General features: G+C 43.1%; 1 protein-coding gene across 9 annotated transcripts in view; it reads right to left on the bottom strand.

Moving 5' to 3' along the window:
• The window catches only part of KCNJ16 (potassium inwardly rectifying channel subfamily J member 16), a 52,417-nt gene extending 25,969 nt beyond the window's left edge, over positions 1 to 26,448 (bottom strand). The window contains exons 1-4 of one of the 9 annotated variants that reach the window (XM_030208509.1): positions 26,265 to 26,443; positions 25,905 to 25,989; positions 16,782 to 16,866; positions 7,829 to 7,882 (exon numbers count right to left, since the gene is read on the bottom strand). The gene's annotated coding sequence lies outside the window, so the exon portion shown is untranslated. Of the gene's footprint in view, positions 1 to 1,334; positions 1,402 to 3,509; positions 3,533 to 3,579; positions 3,612 to 7,828; positions 7,883 to 16,781; positions 16,867 to 25,712; positions 25,820 to 25,904; positions 25,990 to 26,264 lie in introns of those variants that run through there. The other 8 variants (XR_003942671.1, XR_003942672.1, XM_030208508.1 and 5 more) reach the window with 8 other exon arrangements.
• Between the last annotated feature and the right edge of the window lie 524 nt (positions 26,449 to 26,972).

Raw genomic sequence — 26,972 nt, 5'->3', positions numbered from 1 at the left:
AAAGTGACCTTGATCCTGGGGAACTGGGTTCAATTCCCACTGCAGCTCCTTGTGACTCTGGACAAATCACTTAACCCTCCATCGCCCCAGGTCCAAATAAGTTCCTGTATATACTATGTAAACCACTTTGAATGTAGTTGCAAAAAAACACAGAAAGGCAGCATATCAAGTTCCATTTCCCTTTGCCTATTTGAGATTCTACATGGAACGCTAAGTGGAGGAGTAGCCTAGTGGTTAGTGCAGCAGACTTTGATCCTGGGGAACTAGGTTAATTCCCACTGCAGCTCCTTGTGACTCTGAGCAAGTCACTTAAACCTCCATTGCCCCAGGTCCAAATAAGCACCTGTATATACTAAGTAAACTGCTTTGAATGTAGTTGTAAAAACCACAGAAAGGCTGTAAATCAAGTCCTTTCCCATTGCAGACACATAGAATAGATAATGCACATTCCTTGGAGATTACAATTTACTTAAAACAGACTCACTGGAGAGGCACAGATAAAAGAGCAAATATTAGACTTGGAGTTAAAACAGGGAAGTTGAGAATTACAAAATCAGGTGGATTCCTGGTGAAATCAATCAAGGTAGGGCCACTTAAAGTGAGTGAAATTGTAAAGAATGAGACTCCTAAATTCTGTTTCCTCTTAGCTGCAAGGAGTCTGCTAGTCCTCAGAATACAGCAGCTGGCTTAATTGTTAGACCACAGGGTTAAATGGAGAAACATATCACTCGATATTCAAAGCAATTTAGGAGAGACCAGATTGCCATATATCCCCTTTCCTACCTTTCTTCCAAGGTATAAATATTGAGGTAATTAAGGGGGTCTCTTACTAAAACTTAGCTTGAGTTATCTGCTGCAGGGCCTATTTTATTCCTATGGGCCTATATATTCCTCATGAGTCCATCGCATAAGAGCAGCCACATTGTATGCCTTCATATCTGGAGGGGCATAATTGAAAGGTGCCCAAGTTTTCCTGAGGACGCCCTCGCAGGACGTCCCGGCGAAGGGGCCCTCATTTCCTGTTTCCACAAGGGGGGGACCAGAACTGAGAGAGAAGGGAAGGCTGAAGCGCCGAGCCTGCTCGCCTTTCACTGCTGCCGCCGGGACCCCGAGGTAAGATGAGTTTTAAATTCTGGGCGGCACGCAGGAAGGCAAGGGCGGAGGACTGTTGAGGGAGAAGAGGGCAGGCACCGGGCAGGTCGGGCTAGCTGGGAAGGGAACTTCCGGTGGGTCAAAATATTGCGGGTCCTTGAGCACCCACAGCACCCACGAAGTTGGCGCCTATGGCCCTAACTGCCACCTATTTACTAGGTGGTAAGGACTCCAGCGCTAACCTCATGCTAATCAGGCAACACAATCTTCCAAATCTTGCACTCATGGGCGGATGCATTTCAACTAAAACTCAATGCAGAAAAAACACAATCTACTATAATAAAACTCACCCTCAACGTTCTGAAGACAACGTTCTGAAGTCACTCAGTCACTCACTGAAGGGTTCATGGATTCATGGTGGTGAAGCCACAACACTGACCATGTCTCTCTGCCCTGCCCTCGCATGACGGACCAATCAGAAAAAACACCCTCAACATTCTGAAACACAAAGGACCATCACAACACCGTTCCCAGGCAACACTAGGCAACGTAAGACGGACCAATCAGAGGAAACTACGTGACAATAAGGGAGGAGCATTCCCCAGCAGAATGGCTCATTATCTGTGCAGCACGGAGAGCACAGAACCACCGCTGGAACGAGAGAAGAATATTCCTGCTGTGGGTATGTGCAAAAATAGACCGGGGGGGGGGGGAATTTTTAAATGCCTAATGCCAGTACTGAAGAGTGCCAGAGGGCCTATAGCAAAGACTATATTTGGGATCGCTTGACATGGAGTCGGAGGAGCCGGAAAACAACGTGCCCGTCACCATCTGGGACGTGGGCGAACAGGACAAGCTGCGGCCCAGCTGGAAGGATTACCCACGACCCAGCCAGCAGCAAACAACGACCAAGGAAGGGGTAGGAGTACTCCTTCCCTGCCTAGGAATCGCTGGAGACTGACTACCAAACTAATGAAACAACCGCACACCGACGCACCACCTCCATCATTTGAAAGGCATCCACTCTTTCTTCAACAGAAATGCAAACTAATAATACAAAACAAACAAAGAATACATGGTTTCTCAGGCGGCTGCAGGTAACTCCCCACCCCCTTCCTCTTCCCCTTTTGCCGAAGCGGCCAAGGACGTGCCCAACCATCCCCAGCCTCAGGCAAGCTGTCTCCCACCTCGGGGATTCCCCGAGCACCCGGAAAAAGACGGCGCTGATTCCTACAGCGCATAAATGTTCCAGCATTCCCCTACAGCAGCCCTGAAACGGCCAAAAAATACCGACAGACTAAGAACGTGCTCCTCTACCTTCCACCCATCTAAAACAACACTGCTGCCTCAGCACAACACAAAAAAAAAAACATGGAAAAAAAAACACTCAGCAAAGACTGACCCCCCTTCAACCACATTTACATTTCACCAACAGAAAGACCCCCCTCCACAAACCTCCATGACAGACAAAACCACACACACACACACAATACAACAGAAACACACCCTCAAAGCCACACACCGCACCCTCACACACTCACACACACACACAAAATAACTCTGTGACACATACACACACACAAAAAAAAAACCACATGCTAGCGCCCGTTTCATTGGTTTCGGAAACGGGCCTTTTTTACTAGTGTCTTATAATCACTTCACAACACAACACAAATAAATTCTCCACCATAACCACCCCAAACTTCTCCCTCCCCATCTCAAACAATTTGAAAATTCTGGGTGTTACCATTGACCGAAATCTTTCACTTGAAAACCATGTGAAGAATATAACTAAGAAAATGTTCCATTCCATGTGGAAACTCAAAAGAGTAAAACCCTACTTCTCAAGGGCCATCTTCCGGAACCTGGTACAATCAATGGTATTAAGTCATCTAGACTATTGCAATGCACTTTATGCTGGTTGTAAAGAACAGACCATCAAAAAACTTCAAACAGCCCAGAATACTGCAGCTAGACTCATATTTGGGAAAACAAAATATGAAAGTGCAAAACCCTTCAGAAAGAAACTACACTGGCTTCCACTTAAAGAACGCACCACGGTCAAGATCTGCACAATTGTTCATAAAATCATCTACGGAGATGCCCTGACCTACATGCTAGACCTAGTGAATCTTCCACCCAGAAACGCAAAAAAATCTTCCCGCACCTTTCTCAACCTACACTTCTCCAGTTGTATAGGATTAAAATACAAACTATCTCATGCGACCAGTTTTTCTTATATGGGCACACAGCTGTGGAACGCACTTCCAACTCACCTGAGAACGATCAACGAATTAAGTAACTTCCGCAAATCTCTGAAGACTTACCTCTTTGACAAAGCCTATCACGAGAACCCATAGCTAACCATAACACAACACCTTTCCAACTTTAAGCAGAATGTATCTCTCTACAATTACTTGATCAAATCCTTTTGTCTTCCTTGACTTCTTTGTAACACCAAATGTATACTTCATCCTGTATGGCGATGCCACAACAGGTCTTTGAAAGCCACATTGAACCTGCAAATAGGTGGGAAAATATGGGATACAAGTGAAATACAGTGGGGGAAATAAGTATTTGATCCCTTGCTGATTTTGTAAGTTTGCCCACTGACAAAAACATGAGCAGCCCATAATTGAAGGGTAGGTTATTGGTAACAGTGAGAGATAGCACATCACAAATTAAATCCGGAAAATCACATTGTGGAAAGTATATGAATTTATTTGCATTCTGCAGAGGGAAATAAGTATTTGATCCCCCACCAACCAGTAAGAGATCTGGCCCCTACAGACCAGGTAGATGCTCCAAATCAACTCGTTACCTGCATGACAGACAGCTGTCGGCAATGGTCACCTGTATGAAAGACACCTGTCCACAGACTCAGTGAATCAGTCAGACTCTAACCTCTACAAAATGGCCAAGAGCAAGGAGCTGTCTAAGGATGTCAGGGACAAGATCATACACCTGCACAAGGCTGGAATGGGCTACAAAACCATCAGTAAGACGCTGGGCGAGAAGGAGACAACTGTTGGTGCCATAGTAAGAAAATGGAAGAAGTACAAAATGACTGTCAATCGACAAAGATCTGGGGCTCCACGCAAAATCTCACCTCGTGGGGTATCCTTGATCATGAGGAAGGTTAGAAATCAGCCTACAACTACAAGGGGGGAACTTGTCAATGATCTCAAGGCAGCTGGGACCACTGTCACCACGAAAACCATTGGTAACACATTACGACATAACGGATTGCAATCCTGCAGTGCCCGCAAGGTCCCCCTGCTCCGGAAGGCACATGTGACGGCCCGTCTGAAGTTTGCCAGTGAACACCTGGATGATGCCGAGAGTGATTGGGAGAAGGTGCTGTGGTCAGATGAGACAAAAATTGAGCTCTTTGGCATGAACTCAACTCGCCGTGTTTGGAGGAAGAGAAATGCTGCCTATGACCCAAAGAACACCGTCCCCACTGTCAAGCATGGAGGTGGAAATGTTATGTTTTGGGGGTGTTTCTCTGCTAAGGGCACAGGACTACTTCACCGCATCAATGGGAGAATGGATGGGGCCATGTACCGTACAATTCTGAGTGACAACCTCCTTCCCTCCGCCAGGGCCTTAAAAATGGGTCGTGGCTGGGTCTTCCAGCACGACAATGACCCAAAACATACAGCCAAGGCAACAAAGGGGTGGCTCAGGAAGAAGCACATTAGGGTCATGGAGTGGCCTAGCCAGTCACCAGACCTTAATCCCATTGAAAACTTATGGAGGGAGCTGAAGCTGCGAGTTGCCAAGCGACAGCCCAGAACTCTTAATGATTTAGAGATGATCTGCAAAGAGGAGTGGACCAAAATTCCTCCTGACATGTGTGCAAACCTCATCATCAACTACAGAAGACGTCTGACCGCTGTGCTTGCCAACAAGGGTTTTGCCACCAAGTATTAGGTCTTGTTTGCCAGAGGGATTAAATACTTATTTCCCTCTGCAGAATGCAAATAAATTCATATACTTTCCACAATGTGATTTTCCGGATTTAATTTGTGATGTGCTATCTCTCACTGTTACCAATAACCTACCCTTCAATTATGGGCTGCTCATGTCTTTGTCAGTGGGCAAACTTACAAAATCAGCAAGGGATCAAATACTTATTTCCCCCACTGTAAATAAAATAAAAATAAATAAATGGTGATTTACCCCCACGCTACCTGATTAGCAGAGGGCACTCCTACTCTCCACCTCCAAACACACCTCCCACACTATCTCATTATATGCTGCTGAAAATCTGGGGATCACCAGACAATGCTTTTCTCCCACAGAGTATCACCCCCTTAGTATTCATGAAAGCAACTTGTTTTGAGGTACTACTGTATCCAAATTCCTTCCCATTCCTACTGTCAGGGGCACAATTCCCTCTAAGCTGAGTGGTGTCCTCTAACTTCCTTGCTCCCAATAGGGGGTGCTGTTTCAATGCTGTGCTTTCAATCTCTAGAGGCAGGCGGGTTCCCTGGAGTCTGCAAAACTTGCCTGTCCCTCGCTATTGAAAACGTGAAAGTGAAACAGCGCCCCCCCCCCCCCCCACACTGGCAGGACCGTAGAGGGAACAGTGGTCAGAAGGCTGCAGCAGTCTCACAGTTTCTCTGGCATTTCTGGGGAATCTGCCTGCACCGTGCAGTGGTGCAACAGGTCTGATAATAAGAGCAGGGGAAGCCAATTCGGAAAATATCTTAGGAGGCTGGAGATAAAATTGCTGGTCAGATGGACACTAGAAATTGCTTTTTGTGAAATACCCATTAACTGTCATCAATTACAGGGATTTTAGACATAAGATCAAAACACATTTATTTCATATGTCTTTTCATAACATTGTGTGTGATTCACTTGTGTCCTTACGCAAGATGCAATGCATTACATCTTGTGTAAGGACACAAGTGAATCATACACAAGTCTATACACTACTGGCAGCCTGTGAAGTTTTCGGGATAAGAAGTAATGTGATCTGATAAATGGAGATTGAACAAGAGATGAACTGCAATATTCTACACACATTGTAATTGTCTCTAAGCAGAGGTTTCTGAACGTCTTTGTAAAGGAGGTTGCAGTAGTCCAGTCGACAAGCTACCATTGCATAAAGCTGTGTGAGGGTGTTTATAGAACATTGCCCCGCACCCTTAAAACTAGTTCTTCGAAAAATAATCTGCATGTCTCATTTCATGAATGGTGGAATTTGCTTTGTTCATATAGGCGTTATGAGGAAATAGCTGCCATAAAATTTGGTCATATTTTGTCCTTCCTTAAAACATGGTCATTGCTAGACAACTTCTTTTAAATATATGATATACTGTTTTGTTTTATTTTCTGTTAACCTACTGATATAATAGGTTTGGGTTTTTTTTTTTTTGCTTTTTTGTTTTTTTTGTTTATTGTTTTTATTTTAGTTTTTGAAAATGTTTGATGATTTATTGGTTATACCATATAGCGCTTGTTCATTTCTTACAAACATGTGTATTATTATTTTTGTATTATTCTAAAAACTTATAAATAAAGATTTTAAAAAGAAAAAAAGAATAGTTCCTCCAATAATCTGAGCCACCTTAAGATCACTGGTCCCGCCCTGGGAAGAAGTGAGTTGGGAGGGGTGGAGTCAGAACCAGGAAGTATAAAAGGCAGGACTAGACTGAGGTTAAGGAGGCCCAGGGAAGGAAGAATGGGAGCCCCAGCACATGCCGCTACAGCTTATGTCTAACAATTGTGACCTGGCTGTGGTTAGCCACTTTTGTTTTCTGATCTGAGACTAGGAAGCCTTGCTCTGACTGGAGCCAGACCTGGAACTCGGAAAAGAACCGAGAAGAACTTACAGACTGTGTTTTGGGCCTGCTTGAGACCATATTTACTGAACTACAGAGATGTTTCACCTTGTGTTCCTGGCTCTGTGACGTAACAGGCCTCAGGATCAGTGGCGTTCCTAGGGGGGCGGTGGGTGCGGTCCGTCCCGGGTGCACGCCGCTGGGGGGGGGGGGTGCCGCGTGCCTGTCTGCTCCGCTCGTTCCGTGCTCCTTCTGCCCCGGAACAGGTTACTTCCTGTTCCAGGGCAGAGGGAGCATGGAACGAACAAAGCCGAATAGGTGTGTGGCACCCCCCCCCCCCCCCAGCAGGTAAAAATGCATCCAGGGGGGGTCATTTCACCTGGGGGGGGCGCTGCACCCGGGGGGGGTGCATCGGCAATCCGGCCCGGGTGTCAGCCGCCCTAGGAACGCCACTGCTCAGGATTCAGTTAATAAACCACTTATTTTCGTTTATATACCTTTGTCCGGCTGTATTATTTCGCAGGCCCACCCTCAATCTCCCGTATGGGGTATCACAAGCAGAATGAGCAATGCTTTGCAGTTAAGAAAAGATACGCTAGATAACTGTGTATATGACTTTTGTTCTGCAGGTTAAATTAATTTTTTGTGAAATCTAGATACAAGGGAGTATTGTTTACAAGAGGGATTCAGACTGTCACCTGAAGACAGACAGTCTATCACTGCAATATCAGGTCACAGTGCTGAAGTTCCTCTGCCCAGATGTTAATTAAGCTGAAGATCGGCCTGCGCAGGTGGCTCTGAGATACAAGAAGCGCAAAGCGGGCTCTTTCTATGTTGTTTTGGTCCAAGGTGAAAGGAAGCAAGAGCTCTGACTGAGCGCTATCCTTTCAGTACCACAAATGACAGCAGAGGGGAAAAGAATGATGTTTTCTGTTCCTCACCTCACCCCAGTGGAGGCCTCATTTGCTCTTTTCTTTTAAACAATATTTTCAAGTCTGGAAAAAAAAATCAGAATTCAGTAAGGCTGCTCCAGGTTGACCCAAGAGAGCGTCTTGTGCTTCAAAAAGGCACAGGATCAGCTTGGAAATTCTGCAAGAACTGTACTTTTACATATCATTTTTGGTCAGTGGGGTTTTTTTTTCCACCCTCTTTGACCTCGTTTCTTTTCTTACATAAGTACATAAGTAATGCCATACTTGGAAAAGACCAAGGGTCCATCGAGCCCAGCATCCTGCCCACGACAGCGGCCAACCCAGGCCAAGGGCACCTGGCAAGCTTCCCAAACGTACAAACATTCTATACATGTTATTCCTGGAATTGTGGATTTTTCCAAGTCCATTTAGTAGCGGTTTATGGACTTGTCCTTTAGGAAACCGTCTAACTCCTTTTTAAACTCTGCCAAGCTAACCGCCTTCACCATGTTCTCCGGCAACGAATTCCAGAGTTTAATTACATGTTCTCCGATTTGTTTTAAATTTACTACACTGTAGTTTCATCGCATGCCCCCTAGTCCTAGTATTTTTGGAAAGCGTGAACAGACGCTTCACATCCACCTTTTCCACTCCACTCATTCTTGTTCTATTTCCTACAGGTTTTGCAGCAATTTTTGTGGCATTCACAAATGCTTCAATCAATTCTATACACCTATTATTTTCAAACAGCTTGATGGCGTTCTCAAAGGTTCAAGGTCCAAATGAACTAAAAAGGGCAGCCCAGCAAACAGAAGCCAAACAGAGGGTGGAGAAAGTGCTGAGCAATGATGAGTGAGAGAGGAATGGCCAGCAGGGAAAAGGAGGTGAGGTAATAGTGCCTTTGTATTAAGTCTCTGGTGAGACCTCATTTACTCCTCCCCCCCCCCTTTTGCAAAGCCGCACGGTAATGCCGACACAGCCCATTCACTGGGCTGTATCAGCATTACCACTCCAGCAGCTACTAATGCAGGTTTGTAAATGAGGGGTTAGAGTATTGCATACAATTCTGGAGACCGCACCTTTGAAAATATATAAACAGGATAGAATTGGTTCAGAGGATGGCCACCAGTGGCGTAGCTACGTGGGGCCATGGGGGCCAGGGCCCCCATAGATTTGGCCCTGGACCCCCTGCCGATGACCCTCTCGACCCCCCTCCCACCGCCAACCCTCCCTCGCTGCCGTCACCTACCTTTGCTGGCGGGTGACCCCAACCCCCCGCCAGCCGAGGTCCTCTTCTTCCAGCGCAAGGCTTCGTTCTGTTTCTGAGAGTCTGAGGTTGCTGGCTGATCTGCAAGGATGTCAGACTCACAGAAACAGAACGAAGCAGGGGTTGGGGTCCCCCGCCAGCAAAGGTAGGCGGCAGGGGGGGAGGGTTGATGGTGGGAGGGGGGTCGAGAGGGTCGTCGGCAGGGGGGGTTCAAAGTTGTTGGTGGTGGTGGCAGCAGGGGGGGGAGGGGGTCGGTGGCGTTGGGAGGGGGCTAAAATGTGCCCCCTCACCTTGGACTCTGGACCCCCCTCCCGCCGAAGTCTGGCTACGCCCCTGGTGGCCACTAAAATGGTCAATGATCTTTATCATGAAGCACATGGGGTAGAGTAATGTGAGACTGCTGCTAAGGGTAGCAGAGGCCATTTTTAGGCCAGATCTGCAATGGGCAACAGAGAGTGGGCATTGCTCCTACCCATAGGACCCCCCTAGACCAGGGGTCCTCAAATCCAGTCCTCAAGGTCCACAACCCAGCCTGGTTCTCAGGATTTCTACAATGAATATGTAATAGATGATCTATTTGCATGTATGGCTTCTATTTGCATGTACGGCGAATAGATGATCTATTTGCATGTACAGCGAATAGATCTCATACATATTCATTGTGGAAATCCTGAAAAACCAGGCTGGGTTGTGGACCTTGAGGACTGAATTTGAGGACCCCTGGTCTAGACCAACAGGGAGATTAAAGGTAAACCCAGAGGAGCCTTAGGGGGGAAACTCAGAATGGGATTTGATTTGTCTTTGGGGACGGGGGGACGGGAGGGACGGGGACCCAGAAACCCTAATGCCACTACCCAGAATTTAACCAGGCACCAACCGATATTCAGATCAGTGCCTGGTTAGCTCTGTGCCTAAAGTTAGGACGGCCATTTTGCTATCCTAACTTTAGTTGCTTCTGACTTAATTGGTTAGTGGTTTGAATATCCATCCTCCTCCCAGGATCTTCCCAAGCACTTCCCTCGAACCTCCCCAGCACTATTTTTATATTTATTGTACAATTTGATATACTGCTTTAGCTAATAAAAGGTCAGCGCAGTGTACAATAATAATTCCAAATAGAATAAGAATGGAAAAGAACTCCAATTAAGACAGGACAGATTGCATAAATATAAACAGCATATACAATTAATAAATACTACGACTAATCATTTCTATAGTGCTACTAGATGTACACAGTGCTGTACACATTATATGCAGGTACTTTCTCTGTCACTAGAGGGCTCACAATCTAAGTTTTGGTCCCTGGGGTAATGGAGGGTTAAGTGACTTGCCCAAGGTCACAAGGAGCTGCAGTGGGAATCAAACCCAGTTCCTCAGGATCAGAGTCTGCTGCACTAGCCACTAGGCTACTCCTCCACTAAAAGTAGGCTGCTTCTCTAGGAAACAGTGTAGGCTGCCTGCCACAACAACTAATTAACAGGTAAATTAAATTAATTAATACATTTTTAATAAGGACTTACATTTTATTTATTTATTTATTTGTTGCATCTGTATCCCACATTTTCCCACCTTTTTTGCAGGCTCAATGTGGCTTACATTATGTCGCAATGGCGATCGCCATTTCCAGATTGAGAAATACAAAATAGTGTTACATTAAAGTTCAAAAATGTTGAAGTAACTTATAAAGTACGTTGGATAGACAGTTCATTTCAGGCATGGGAAATAAGGGGGTGATGCGTTAATGTGAAAATTGATTGAAGCGATCGGGTGTAGATAATTCGGTTTTATCTGGTTTGGTAGAGTTATGGTGTTAGGTCATTTATGATGGCTCGTTATGATATACCTTTTTGAACAGGTTGGTAAAGAAAGTTCGGCTCTGATGTCAGGGGGAGGTCATTCCATAGTCTTGGTGCCAAGTAAAAAACAAAAAAAAATGCTAAAGATTTGGTGGTTTCATAGTGTGGAAGTTTTAATGACAGCAGAACTCAACAGTGAGCATCTAGAGAATGATTCCGCGTTAGGAGTTACGGATCAAGAAAGGGATCTGGGTGTCGTCGTCGATGATACGCTGAAACCTTCTGCTCAGTGTGCTGCTGCGGCTAGGAAAGCGAATAGAATGTTGGGTGTTATTAGGAAGGGTATGGAGTCCAGGTGTGCGGATGTTATAATGCCGTTGTATCGCTCCATGGTGTGACCGCACCTGGAGTATTGTGTTCAGTACTGGTCTCCGTATCTCAAAAAAGATATAGTAGAATTGGAAAAGGTACAGCGAAGGGCGACGAAAATGATAGTGGGGATGGGACGACTTTCCTATGAAGAGAGGCTGAGAAGGCTAGGGCTTTTCAGCTTGGAGAAGAGACGGCTGAGGGGAGATATGATAGAAGTGTATAAAATAATGAGTGGAATGGATCGGGTGGATGTGAAGCGACTGTTCACGCTATCCAAAAATACTAGGACTAGAGGGCATGAGTTGAAGCTACAGTGTGGTAAATTTAAAACGAATCGGAGAAAATTTTTCTTCACCCAACGTGTAATTAGACTCTGGAATTCGTTGCCGGAGAACGTGGTACGGGCGGTTAGCTTGACGGAGTTTAAAAAGGGGTTAGATAGATTCCTAAAGGACAAGTCCATAGACCGCTATTAAATGGACTTGGAAAAATTCCGCATTTTTAGGTATAACTTGTCTGGAATGTTTTTACGTTTGGGGAGCGTGCCAGGTGCCCTTGACCTGGATTGGCCACTGTCGGTGACAGGATGCTGGGCTAGATGGACCTTTGGTCTTTCCCAGTATGGCACTACTTATGTACTTATGTACTTATGTAGAGAATGTAGGGGGGGGGGGGGGGGTTAGAGCTGATATTCATGGCACTGTTGGGTTAACGGTCACTGAATATCAGTGGTTAGGCAGGAACAAGTGATTAAATTGTGTTGAATATCAAGCCCTTAGTTGGATTTTCACGTCATGGGCTGCTTGTTGCTATTTCTACACTTCGTAAACTTGAATTGGGATACTGCCAGGTACCTGGACTGGCCACAGTGGGACCTTTGAACTGATCAGTACTGCCGTTCTTAGGGTCTTACCTTAATTCCTCAGTACATAATCTTATCACTGTGTCTTCAGTTTATAGCTCATGTGATGCAAAGGTTTTGATATCTTAAGACTGGAAATTTGAGTTTGGAGACCAAATGAGGTCAAGAACCTAAAATAGTGTCTGGCTGATGCTTGAAACTATTTAACCAGCCAGGAATAGCTCCTGGCTGGATAAATAGCGGGTTTTTTTTCACCTGCACCTAACCACGGATATTCAGTGGGAAATAACCGGTTCTGTCCACTGAATATTTGTGGATAGTGGCTAGCTACTAACCATCTATATACCACGTGACATAGCCCTTTAGATGTGGATATTCAATCAATGGTACTCAGTCATTTAGACTACTGCAATGCACTCTACGCTGGCTGCAAAGAGCAAATAATCAAGAAACTCCAGACAGCCCAGAACACTGCAGCTAGACTCATATTTGGTAAAACAAAATATGAAAGCGCTAAACCCCTATGAGAAAAACTACACTGGCTCCCTCTTAAAGAATGCATCAAGTTCAAAATATGTACCCTAGTTCACAAAATCATTCAAGGAGATGACCCAGCCTACATGTCAGACCAGGAATGCTAAAAAATCATCCCACACATTCCTCAATCTTCACTTCCCCAACTGCAAAGGTCTAAAATACAAACTAACGCATGCGTCAACCTTTTCCTACTTGAGCACACAATTCTGGAACGCACTGCCGCGCAGCCTGAAAACGATATATGAACTAACTAACTTCCGCAGACTACTGAAGACCCATCTCTTTAACAAGGCATACCACAAAGATCAACAAATGTGAACTCCTCCACAAATATCCAGAATTGTCGTATAATACTTGCTTGTTATACTATTATCATGCTTTATCATTATCATGTACCCAAGATCCTTCTGTAATACTAAATGTCTATTTTCTTATATATTTCCACCATCCATGATGTATTGTAAGCCACATTGAGCCTGCAAAGAGGTGGGAAAATGTGGGATACAAATGCAATAAATAAATAAATAAATAAAATATTCAACATCAGACCAGCTATATTTAGTGGTTACAATAGGCCGCATAAATAACAGGCCTATCTTTAACAGCTAAGCATTTAACCGGTTAGCGCTGAGTATCAGCTTAACTGGTTAATGTGCATTGGTCAAAAGTGAAACCGGATAGCATATCAGCACCTAACCAGCAATATTCAGCTGGAGATAACTGGCTCTATCATACGATTTATCCAGAGGCCTTTTTACAGAGTGGCAGTAAGCCCAACACGGGCTTACCGCTCGCTCTTCCGGGACTACTGCCAACCCAACCCTGGTGGTAGTCCCGCCCAGAGCACATGCCATTTCTGGGGTAAAATAAAAGAAATGACTTACGCGGCGGTAATTGGGTATCGCTGCATGCTCCCGGTTACCACTGGGTTAGCGTGGGTGACCTTATCACCACCTCAGTGGGTGGTGCTAAGGGCTCCCCACCGCATGGCCATGCAGTATGAGTTCTCTCACCACGTGCCCATTTTGGGGGGGGGGGGCAAAAAAAGCCCTGGCACGTGGGAAAAATGGCTCCGGCTGTTACTGCAGGTCCCTTTTTCCCACAGCTTAGTTAAAGGATCCCCAGTTAGGCACCGATATTCAGCGCCTAACTGGATACATTTAGCGGTCATTTAGGACCGCACAAATAGCTGTCCTGGTTAGCACTGAATGTCGACATAACTGGTTAAGTTTTTCGTGGTTTTCTTGATGCTTCCTTTAAGAAAGTAGAATCTCAGCTTGGTGGTGTTCAACAGGTCGGGGCTTCCCATATTAAGAATAGCCTACACCTGCATAGGCAACTTGAGGTTGCGGAAAATCAATTGAGGTCCTCTAATCTGAGATTCTTACATTTTTCCAGTTTGTCTCTTCTTATCATCTGCGATCTTGTTAAGGAAATACTTCAAAGAAGTATTGGCTTTGTCAAATGCTGATTCTATTCTGATTTCCAAATGTTTTTTTTTTCCTGCCAAATAAAACACTGAAATCTCTGCAGGATGGAGAGTGTAATGTTTTGTCGTCTCAGTTTAATTTGATGGAAAATTTGACCGCTTTTTTAGAGACTGCAAATGATGATATCACTCGACGCTCCACCCTGCTAGTTTCCGTTGCTTTAGATATAGATAAAGTTATGGTTTTGAAAGCTTATTTTAGGAAAAAGGATTTTTTTTTGTGGGTGTAAGTTCCAAATACTTCCTGATGTTTCCAGAGCCACATAGGCTAGAGTTTCTTCAGTTTAAATCTAGAGTATTGGCTCTGGCAGCTAAATTTTCCTCTTAAATGTTTAATTTCCTTTTCTGAAGCTCAATAGGTTTTCTTTGAACCAGATCAGCTGGAGAGGTTCTTGTTAGATAAGGAAGTTAAGTAGTCAAATAGAGTGGCTAAGTAGCTCATTTTCAAAAGAGAAAAACGTCTAAAAAGTGGCATATAGCAGCTTTTGGACGTTTTTCTTACAGCAAAAACTGACCCGGCGTGCGCTCAAAAGATGCGCTCACACTGCCGCAGGCCAGTTTTTGCCATGGTTTAGTAAAAGGGCCCCTAAGAGAAATATAGCCCTGGCCAAAATGAGCTCTTTTTAAAATTTGATGCATGCCTTTGAGCTCCTGTAAACCCCAACAGGGAAATGTTTTCCCATAAACATTGGGCGAATGCATTTCAACTGAAACTCATCACAGAAAAAACACACTGTCTCATCTTGTCATCCCAATACAACACGCACAAACCCACCAACCTAACTATCCCAGATTACACCCTCCCAGTCTCAGACAGCTTGAAAATTCTCGGAGTTACAATCGACCGAATCCTCACGCTAGAGAACCAAGCAAAATCTACAGCAAAGAAAATGTTCCACTCAATGTGGAAACTCAAACGCGTGAAACCTTACTTCCCGAGGGAAACATTTCACCACCTGATACAAACTATGGTACTAAGCCATGTAGACTATTGCAATGGAATCTATGCGGGATGCAAAGAACAAATCATAAAGAAACTTCGAACTGCCCAAAACACGGCAGCTAGGCTTATATTTGGAAAAACGCGGTTCGAAAGCGCCAGACCCCTCCGAGAACAACTGCACTGGCTCCCAATCAAAGAACGAATCACGTTCAAAATCTGCACTATGGTTCATAAAATTATCTACGGCGAAGCCCCGGGATACATGACAGACCTCATAGACGTACCACCCAGAAACACAACAGGATCAACACGAACATACCTAAATCTCCACTACTCAAGCTGCAAAGGACTCAAATACAAATCAACTTATGCATCCAGCTTCTCCTATATAAGCACACAACTATGGAACGCACTACCGAAGACCGTGAAAACAACGTATAACCACCTAAACGTCCAGAAATTACTAAAAAGCCAACCTGTTCAAAAAGGCATACCCCACCGACCCAACTTAAATGCTTGAATGTAAATGCTTGAACAACCGCAAGACAACTAAACCAAAGCTAGTACTGGACACAAATTAACCCTTCTTTTCTATGATTCCCTAATGTGTATGTAACACATGATATTTATTCTACCACTACATCACTTTGTATTTGTTCACACCGGAACTGGCGATCGCTTTTACGGTACCATATAAGCCACACTGAGCCTGCAATTAGGTGGGGAAATGTGGGATACAAATGTAACAAATAAATAAACATACAATGAATACATGTGTAGAATTTTTCCCATACAAGGCATATCCAACCCCCCCCCTCCCCCCCCCACTATCCTCCCCCTTGACATCTCTGCTTGGGGTGGATCTCCACAAGTAAAGAGTGGCTTTCTGAAATCAGAATTTACATGCACCCTCCAATGCTGCTAGTTACACATGGACATGCTTCTAAAATAGCCCTCAATCCCCTCATTCGACTGAAATTTATGCCCCTTTTGCGTGCTCAAATTTATAGAATACTGCCATCCCTGCCACCCTATGTGTGAAACTGGCAGGAGCATGATGAAGCGCCCTTCTATATGTGCTTAAATGGCATAGTGCATACGTGTTAGAGAGGCATTCATAGGGGAGGGGAATGAGCAGGGCGTAGGCAGTGCCGACATTTAAGTGGGCAACTCCCAGAATCCTGTAGATTTCACCTGTTAATGGCTTCTCAGTTCCCCAAATTATGTATGTCTAGACACCAGGTGGCTTCTATATTTACTGAGATGTGTAACGATTTGAGGAACAAATTTCAAGCTCAGACATGAAGGCAAAAGATGAGCTTCCACACCCAAAACTAGAAGATTCTCTACAGCTCTGAATTATTCTATACATTTTATATACGTGATTGCCCATTTTCTATTCATTTTTAATTCATTTCCTTTTGCTCAAGGTGGGGCTGGGTGGGGGAGTTGATTTCCCAGACTTACTTACACTTCCTCGCCATGCTTAGGACACAACTTGATGTCTTTATTGCCTTTCTCGTGGATTGGGTAGAGGTATCATGATTCCATAAGGGCTTCCACCATACTAAGCATTTACAACACAAAATGATCTATAATTTCCAGTCTATCTCTTTCTGGACTGATATGTTTTTAGCTTTGATCTATACCCATGAGACAGAGAATCAGCTCCTACAACTTACTCTATTTCAGGAGCATTGGTTGTTCATTGACTTACCTTTACAATGCATCTAGCCAATCAATGAGAAAGGCATCTTTCAACCATATCCAAAACGTTCCCGAAATTTCATCCAATCATATGTCTAGTAAAAAAAAGAAATGTTGAAGATTGTAATCTTGATCATGCATTGTCATTCACTGAACTGTACATTTATATTTAGAGAACAGCCTCGGGGTTGTTAAGAATAGAAAGAAGGACTTTTGAAAAGAATGATTTTGGTGTTATAAAGACCGGTGAGAAATTTTGAGTTGTGACCCCTCAGCTTCAGTCTGGGTATATTCTATTAGGTGAGATCAAATGCAAGATCAGATAGAAAACAGATGATGAAATCGGGTTTAGTTGAACTAAGTTTAAAAAAAAAATTTCCTAGCTAGTTTGAGGAACGCACAAGAAGCTTACATTTTCGTGGAACTAGTTTGGTGAACCTCTAAAAGACAAAACCACCATGACTCCCTTGTCTCATCAAATTCATACTGCAGTTTTAACTGTAGGGTCTGTGTCAGGCATTGATGCCCATAAATCAGCAAAACTGTGGCAAATTCATGTTGAGTCTCTTCCTATTTTCTCCAAGTTCTCAAGGGAAAATGTTGATGGATTTTCCCAGTGAATCAAGAGAAGCTCTAAAATTTGTAGCAAACAAAGGGTCCTTTTACAAAGGCGCGCTCACAGATGGCTTGAAGTAGTGTATGCACGAGTTTTGGACATGCGCCGATCCATTTTTCATTTTTTTAAATCATTTTACTTAATTACAGTCACATTTATCACATAAATGTAAGGGAAAACAGAAATTGATATTAAAAAAGAAAACATTTTCTCCCATCAATATATGTTATATAATCGTCCACAACTGGGAGATCCAAGATCAGGAAAACAATCTCAAAGAAAATAAGAAAAACTCAAAATGGTTAATCTTACAATTCACTTTTTCTGAGGAAGGAAGGTTAATCGGTAATTGTAGCCGGTACAGTGGTAACTAAAAGAAGTTGCTGCAGAAGGTTCTTCATCTGTTCTTTCAACTCCACAAACTCTTGTAATTTCTTAGGTTCCGATCCATTTTTCAGCGTGCCTGTAAAAAAGGCCTTTTTCAAAAAAATTTCGAAAATGGATGTGCGGCAAAATCAAAATTGGTGGGCGTCCATTTTGGGTCTGAGACCTTACCGCCAGTCATTGACCTAGCGGTAAAATCTCACATGGTAACCGGGCGGTAATGACCTACGTGCGTCAAATACCACTTGGTGCGCGGCTGATACGTGCGGCCAAAAATAAAAATTACTTTTGGATGCGTGTATCGGACGCGGGCCAAAAATGAAATTGCTGCAAGAGCTACGTGGTAACTCCATTTTGGCGCATGTTGGGCGTGCGCATGTTGGGCTCTTTTTATCAAGCGGCGGTAAAAAGGACCCTGCGGAGGCATTGACCCGAGAGTTTGCCACGCACTGAGGCCCACTTTTACTGCTGCCAGAAAAAAGATATTTTTTTAAAGGAAAGAAATAGTCGTGCGGTAAGTTCAACACTTACTGTGTGGCCGTTTCCTGCGGGAGCCCTTACCCGCCTGGCGGTAACTGGGCACACCCCCACACTTGAAGAAAAAAATTTTGGTGTTCCGGAAATGGCACACAGTGGGGATAGGAACTACCGCCAGGATTCCCCAGGAGACCAGCGGTAGAGCCAAATTGCTGCACGGCAAGCCCACGATAGGTTTGCCGCGCTTTCGTTATAGGGCCCCTAAATAGGTTAAGTGAAAACCACCAGTTTTCAGTTCAATCTTAAATTTTCTGCACCCCTCTAATAAGTAAGTTTCTGATATTACCTGAGAAAAGGATCTTACTGTTACTGAACGTTTTCATTTGAAATATTCACGAGTAGCTATATAAACACCTCATGATTACCAAACTGGTTTTCTGAATTTCTTTAACTAATTTGATTGTGTGGTTGGCAGACGTGGGTGCGTGACTGGGCTTAATGCATGAACATAAAGTTTGTGTGCATGTTTAAGGATCACGCATCAACTGAGAAAGGGAGAGATTTAGGGTAAGTTTCTCAATCAATTCAAAGGTTGGCTAACTTCAAACTTCAAGCTTAGAATGGATTAGAAAAAGTCAAGCATGCAAGAAATGCCAATATGCCCTTTTCAATGCTCCTGGTTATGGACAAAGAATTCGGAATCCTATTGTTAGATAAACTCACAGAAGGTTTTTTACTTGACAAAGAAGCAGGGTAAAGGAAATGCAAAGATAAAAGTGAATAAAAACAGAAAAGCTTAACAGTGAAAAGTTTCCAAATGTTTACTGTTATTGACGTATTTTAATTGTAAGGGGTCCTTTCACTAAGGTGCGCTGAAAAATAGCCTGTGGTAGTGTAGGCGCAGGTTTTGGGCGCGCGAAGATCCATTTTTCAGTGCGCTTGTTAAAAAGGCCTTTTTTAATTTTTGCCGGAAATGGACACGCGGCAAATAGAAATAGGCACGCGTCCATTTTGGGTCTGAGACCTTACCACCAGCCATTGGCTTAGCGGTAAGGTCTCACGCAGTAACCAGGCAGTAATGACATGTGTGCCAAATGCCAGTTGAAGCACATATTGGATGCCCATCAGAAAATTATTTTTCAGACACGTGTAGCAGATGCGCACCAAAAATGAAATTGCCACAAAAGCCATGTGATAGCTGGGTGGTAACTCCAAATTGGCGCACGTTGGGAACACGTAGGTGCCTATGTGGCTTACTAAAAGGGCCCCTAAGTCCTTTATAATAATTAATATATTTATACTGCAAAAATAAGAGCTGTTTTTTTGGTGCTGTTCAAAACTAGGGTTTCTGTTCTTAGGATTTTACAAATTGTAAAATAGAGGGACAATTTATCAATGTGGGCTACCATTAAGACATGTTATTTTACTATTGAAGCGGCCCATGTTGATAACTTCCCCCTTAATTAAAGAAAAAATAAATGTTTCTAGAATTTGAAATCACTGTTACATATAATAAAAGTGAGCCAAGTACAGGACAATCAAGCTATTGTGACATCACTGATGGGGTTGGCTCTTAGGCATTGGTGGAATGAGGCATTATGACATCACAATATCAGCTCTGGTTAAACCACTGCTATATGTAATAGGGCAATTAAACCATTGTGACATCATTGATGAGGTTGGCTCTTAGGCGTTGGTGGAATGAGGCATTATGACATCACAATATCAGCTCTGGTTACCAGAGCCCGAAACTCTTCAAACTCAGGGGGGAATTCTATACATGGTACTGAAAAATCAGTGCCGGGAAAAAATTGGCAATAAGCACTATTCTAGAAAGGGCGCTCCTGGATGAGCACCCTTTACAGAATAAGGCTTAGAGATGATTCCCAGATATCAGCATTAATGCCTGCTAAAACCTGAGGTAAATTGCTAGCACCTAATTTTGGGGAGTTGACCATTCAAATCATATTATTCTATAATATCCCACCAAACTTATATGCCCTGATCCGACCCTGCTTCTACCATGGCCACACCCTAACGAGTAGATGCCATAAAATAGTGCCAATTAAATCTAATTGCTGATTGTTTATGCCTTGTTAATTAATCGATTTGCAAGTGCATCTGCGCAAATTCATTCATATAAGTTTTGGCGACCTATACAGAATCTGGGGGTGTGGGGGGGAAGTTTATTTATTTATTTATTTGTTGCATTTGTATCCCACATTTTCCCACATATTTGTAGGCTCAATGTGGCTTACATAGTACCGGAAGGCAGTGCAGCTTTGTGTCTGTCAAGGTGGGAGTAAATCTCATTTAAGAGAGCTGAGCAGCATGATGAGCCAAGGGGGTCCTGAACGGGATTGTCCTTACACCAACTCCAGGTCTTCAATCTAGCCTGCAAAATTCTATGGCAAAACCAGCTGATGGTGGGCTATCATTGTGAAAAGGTCAAGCTGCTCCTCCAGGCTGTGCAGCTGCAGCACTGTGGCATGGAGGCTCAGGAGAGCAGCCTGCTGGCACTGCAGGAGATGCCGCAGGACTCCCTGGAGGCTTGGGAAACCTTTTTGATACAGTTTGTGGGTCTCTGGAGGGACATACAGGCTAACCTGGTAGGCCAGACTGCTGCTCAGCCTACCCAGTGGGCCCCTTCCCCCCTAACTGCCACCAGGGGAGCCAGCAGTCAGCCAGCACCACCCTCAAAATAGCCAAAATCTACCAACAGTGTATCCAACAACCAGGGGGCATGCCTGACACCATAGCATCACTGAGTGTACTTATATGTATTTTGTTATATTTAATGTTATTTTTTGTATATTATTTTATTTTATTTCTGTAAACTGCTTAGATTTTTAGGCAGGGTATACGTTTTAAAATAAATAAAATCCCACTTAAACTTCCTCCACTTGCGCTTGAAGTCTTCCACATCTCTATCCGTGTGGAAGACTGCATTTAGTTTGTGCACTATTGCCATCCACTCTTTTTGCTTCGTATAGGCCTACTAAGTTGTGGTCTACTGTTAAGATGTCTTATTTTACCACTAACTCGTGCAATTTTAGCACAGGTCCCATTTTATGCAGTGAGACCAAGTGAGTAATAACTGGGGTTAACAGTGAAATAACACTTCTTAAAGGTATCCCACATTGATAACTTCCTCCCTGAGGGCATTGGGTACAAAATAGCAGTGTTTATCGGTGCTTTTATACTAGAGGGTACTATTCTTTGTATCTTTTCCAGTAGAGAGGTGTGGTAGCCGTGTTAGTCCACTTTTAAAGGTAATCAATAGAAATCCAAGAGGATGAATTACTGAAAGAGATATTCTCATCCCCACCAGTGCTGGCTTTCCGACAACCACTCAACTTAAAACACAAGCTAATCAGAAGTAAGCTGCAAACACAGACTGAAAAAGAAGAGAAGGGCACACATCCTTGCAATATATCCAGCTGCAAGCTATGCCAAAACATTTCACAGGACCCCACAGTCCTTCACAAAGGAAAAATATTCAACATAAAGGAATCTTTCACATGCTCATCTTCCAATGTGGTATCCAGTGTAAAAAATGTGACGAAGGATGCTATATTGGAGAAACAAGCCAGATGCTAAAGACAAGATTTAATTTACATAGACATCACATGAAGAATGCCGGTGCCAGCCAGGTTCCCACCCCTGTGGGGCAGCACTTTACAAAACCAGAACACTGTACCAGTGATTTCATAGTAAGAACCCTCAAAGGTAACTTTAAAACAATACAGGAACGTAAGACCTTTGAAGTCAGAATGATTGAATATTTTAACACCCAACAGACAGGACTTAACAAGGATCTGGGTTTTCTGGCCCATTATAAACCATAAAGTTGTATTTCTCTGTTTATCACCCTCCCCTCACCTATCCACCCCCATCCTGTTAGACTGTCAATGAAATGCTTTGATGTTTCACTTATATATACTGTCATCTACCACATTTGCTTATTTCTGATCTGACGAAGAAGGGCAACCTTCGAAAGCTAATCAAGAAATGTATTAAATTATGTCCAATAAAAAAGGTATCATCTTATTTTCTTTTCCATGTTTTATTTTGTTTGATTTCTATTGATTATCTTTTCCAGTGAATCAAATATGTACAGTTGTGTTACTCAGGAGCCTTAAGCAAAGAAAAGGCATGAAAATTGAATGGAAGATACAAAACATGCCGGGGGAGTGAGGAGAGTACCAGGGAAATTGGTGGATGTGTTTTTCTGGTACTTATCCAATAAAAAGGTATTTTAAAAAAAATGTTTTTACACCAGATATGTTTTATCAGTATTTATCAGTAAAGTCTAAAATCAGAACCCTATTAATACATTTTGTTGGTGGGGGTCACCTGTCTATGTATTAAAGCAAGTATGAATTCCAGAACTCTCTTGTGTGGCACATTCTAAATGTCTGGGCTTCTTGATATCATTCTCTATGTTTTGCATCCAAGGCATTGTGTGTTTGTTCGGTTTCTCAAACAAAGATTGCAATTCCACCTCCTAGAAGGCATTCTTTGTTCTATGCATGTGAATAATTACATAGCAGAGTGAGGTGGGGCAAAAATATATAACAGAGACATCAAGCGGTAATTCTGCTAGGGTTATTATTATTAATTACATTTGTACCCCGCGCTTTCCCACACATAGCAGGTTCAATGCGGCTTATATAGTAAATAGAATTACAAAGTCTTGAAGGAGAATACGTACATAAGTACATAAGTTGTAGTAAACATAGTAGTAGTGGGGTTTTGAGGATATGTAAATTGGGCACGGAGAGGTAAACAAAGATAGGATGAGCAAAAGGAGGGGTAAGGAGTAGGAAGGATGGAGAGGAAGAGATTGAGGAATGAGCATATGGAGATTGTGAGACATGGTCAAAGGTATAATAATATTCGGGGCAGGAATCATGTGGGTGGGCTTAAAAAGTTAAGTTGGGTCATTAGGGTAAGCTTTCTTGAAGAGATGGGTCTTCAACATTTTTCGGAATGGTAGATGGCTGTTGATTGTTCGGATGGATCTTGGCAGAGCGTTCCAAAGCTGGCTGCCCAAAAAAGGAGAAACTGAATGCATAGGAGGTCTTGTACTTAATACCTTTGCAGTTGGGAAGGTGTAAAGGGTTACCATAAGACTCCAGAAAAAAGGAGGACACATTGATCCAATCCGGGTTTTGCTTTCATTGAAAGCAATGGAAGTAAAACCCAGACTGGCTCAATCTGTCCTCCTTTTTCTGGAGCCATATGGTAACCCTAAATTTCTGCATCTCTCATTCTCAAGCGATATTCAATAATGACTGCGGCAGTTTCATTCAGCAGAGAGATAATCGATTTAATAGATCTACCTTTAGGTAATAACTATTGATGGAAAATAAAGAGCGTCATTTTTAATACGACGTCTAAGTCGGACTTTGGACGCTTTTCACTAAACATCCCAAATCCAAATTGAAAACATGACAATTTTCGAAATCGCAATATTTCTATCTTTTTTTTTTTAATATCATTTGTAACAAGGTTTTGTGCTCTGTGCATTTATTTTTTTCAGGCCATTTTTGAAAAAAAAATGTTCAAATAAAAAATGTAGAAAATCAAGCCATTGGGATGTAGGAGGGGCCAGCATTTTTAGCACACTGCCCCCCCCCCCCTCAGACATCCCAGGAGAGCAATGGGGCATCCTAGGGGACACTGATGTGGCCTTCATATAAATGTTCCCAGGTACACATCTCACTGTTTCTCCCTTATCTTGTCTGCTGAGCCCTTCAAAACCTACCCAAACCCCACTTCCCCCAACTGTATACCACTACAATAGACTTTATGGGTTAAGGGGGCATCTATTTGTAGGTACAGTGGGTTTCTGGTGAGTTTTGGAGGGCTCACAGGTTCCACCACAAGTGTAACAGATAAGGGGGAGGTATGGGCCTGGGTCCACCCGTCTACAGTGCACTGCACCCACCACTAGACTACTCCAGGGACCTGCATGCTGCTCTAATGGACCTGGGTATGACATCTGAGGCTGTCACAGAGGTTGGTGAGTACTATTTTTATTCACATTTTTGAGGGGTGGGAAGGAGTCAGTGACCACTGGGGGAGTAAGGGGGTTGTCCCTGAATATCTCCAGTGGTCAGCTGGTCATTTAGGACACTATTTTGTGTCTTATTTGTTGGGAAAACAGGTCTAGACCAAAACGTTGAAGTTTTCACCCTAGATGTTTTCGTTTTGTGCCATTATGGCTGTAAAATATCCAAGTGTTAGGCCTGCCCTAAGCCCACCTTCAGAATGCCCCCACATGCCCCCTTCTGATTTAGACACACTGCAGATGAAATGCATAAATAGACATAAAAAAAACAGGTTTTGAAAATACCGATTTGCACATTTTGAGGAGAAATCCATCCAAATGGTGCTTTATGACACTTTTTGGACATTTTTCCTCTTTGAAAAAGAGCCCCCATAAGCTTCATAAAAAAAGAACAACTCTTACTTTGTTTTCCAAATATTTGTTTTTTAATGTTACTTCATTGTATCTGACATAGTTGAGCAAATATTTACATTTTAAAAGGTAATGTAGATAAGAACATTAGGGCCCTGTTTACTAAAGCCATGCTAGAGGCGCGTTAGTGCTTTTAGCACACGCCAACCATTAGCACGCACTAACTGTGTAAGCGCCCACAATATTCCTATGGGTGCTTACACAGCATGCCCTAATTGTGTGCACGGGCTAAAAACGCTAGTGCACCTTAGTAAACAGAGCCCTAAGTATTGCCATACCGGGACAGACCAAAGGTCCATCAAGCCCAGCATCCTGTTTCCAACAGTGGCCAATCCAGGTCACAAGTACCTGGCAGAAACCCAAAGAGTAGCAACATTCCATGTAGAACCCCAAAGAGTAGCAAGATTCTAGAATTCTAAAGAACAACAAGATTCCATGCAGAATGTCAAAGTGTAGCAACATTCCATGTAGAACCCCAAAGAGTAGCAAGATTCCATTCAGAATCCCAAGTACATAAGTGTTGCCATACTGGGACAGACCAAAGGTCCATCAAGCCCAGCATCCTGTTTCCAACAGTGGCCAATCCAGGTCACAAGTACCTGGCAGAAACCCAAAGAGTAGCAACATTCCATGTAGAACCCCAAAGAGTAGCAAGATTCCATTCAGAATCCCAAGTACATAAGTGTTGCCACTCTGGGACAGACCAAAGGTCCATCAAGCCCAGCATCCTGTTTCCAACAGTGGCCAACCCAGGTCACAAATACCTGGCAAGATCCCAGAACAGTAAAACAGATTTTATGCTGCTTATCCTAGAAATAAGCAGTAGATTTTCCAATCTTAATAATGGCTTATGGACTTTTCTTTTAGGAAAGTATCCAAACTTTTTAAAAATCTGCTAGCTAACTGCTTTTACCACATTCTCTGACAACGAATTCCAGAGTTTAATTGCACATTGAGTGAAGAAATATTTTCTCCGGTTTGTTTCAAATTTGCTACTTAGTAACTAGTCCTACTATTTTTGGAAAGAGTAAGCAAGCGTAGGGTTGATTCTTCTTTTTCAGTGTGAATAGATATTTCATAGCACCTGTAGCAAAATTAAACACATAAGCATTTAGGTCCTATCAAATTTATACGGAAATAATACATTTTAAAAAACCTATGACTCTTACCTTAACTCGCTCTTCTGTACCTGAAGTAGGTTTAAATGCCCCTTTCTTGGCTGTGTATCTTCACACATGGAATCGTAAAGAACTGCTTGGGTTAATAAGCAAAAAATAAAAGTTATGACAGAGGAATTCAAGTTAAATATTTACTTCAGTTTTCTTTTACATTTTAACCCCAACGATCTGGTTAGGTAGTGAATGGCATCTTGTTAAACAGGTGAGTCAGTCAGCCATAAAATTTATTGCTACGTTGGGAATAAGACAAAAAAAACCAAAACAACATTAACACTGTACTTTGAAACACTAAGGTTTCATCCCATCAATGAGAACCCAGAGGAGAAAGTATCATGCATTATAGTTGAATACCTGCTGAAAAAACAATGAGCATTTCAAAGATTTGAAAAGGTTGTTTTCCATTTTTCTAAAGCCATTTTCCAAGAAGCAAACCTGGCACAGAGCTTCTAGTGATCAAGGTCCCTGAAAGACTGAGATTGATTTGGGGTGATAATGTTAAGCAGTACCAGCAGCTTCAGGGCAACCTGTTATTCCAGCCTTGTAAGACGATCCTAGAAAATAACCGGAATTACCTGCTAGGGATGGCGGAGTGACAAGCAAAAAAGAAAAATGGGATGTTTATCTCTTTGCATTTTGCTCACGCCTTTTTCAGTAGCAGCTTGAGCTGAGTTACATTGGTGCACTGGGTATTTCCCTGTCTTTGGAGAGCTCACAATTTAAGTTTGTGCCTGAGAAAATGGAGGGTTAATTAACTACTTGCCCAAGATCACAAGGAGCAGCAGTGTTGATTTGAACTGGGTTTCCCTGGTTGTAACATATTAACATAGTATAGTAGATGACGGCAGAAAAAGACCTGCACGGTCCATCCAGTCTGCCCAACAAGGCAACTCATATGTGCTACTTTTTGTGTATACCCTACTTTGATTTGTACCTGTGCTCTTCAGGGCACAGACCGTATAAGTCTGCCCAGCACTATCCCCGCCTCCCACCACCTGCTCTGGCACAGACCGTATAGTCTGCCCAGCACTATCCCTGCCTCCCACCACCGGCTCTGGCACA

The sequence above is a fragment of the Microcaecilia unicolor genome, chromosome 6, assembly GCF_901765095.1.
Source record: "Microcaecilia unicolor chromosome 6, aMicUni1.1, whole genome shotgun sequence".
NCBI lineage: Eukaryota > Metazoa > Chordata > Amphibia > Gymnophiona > Siphonopidae > Microcaecilia > Microcaecilia unicolor.
The sequence above is the reverse complement of the archived record's forward strand: the minus strand, read 5'-3'. Positions and strand labels throughout refer to the sequence as shown.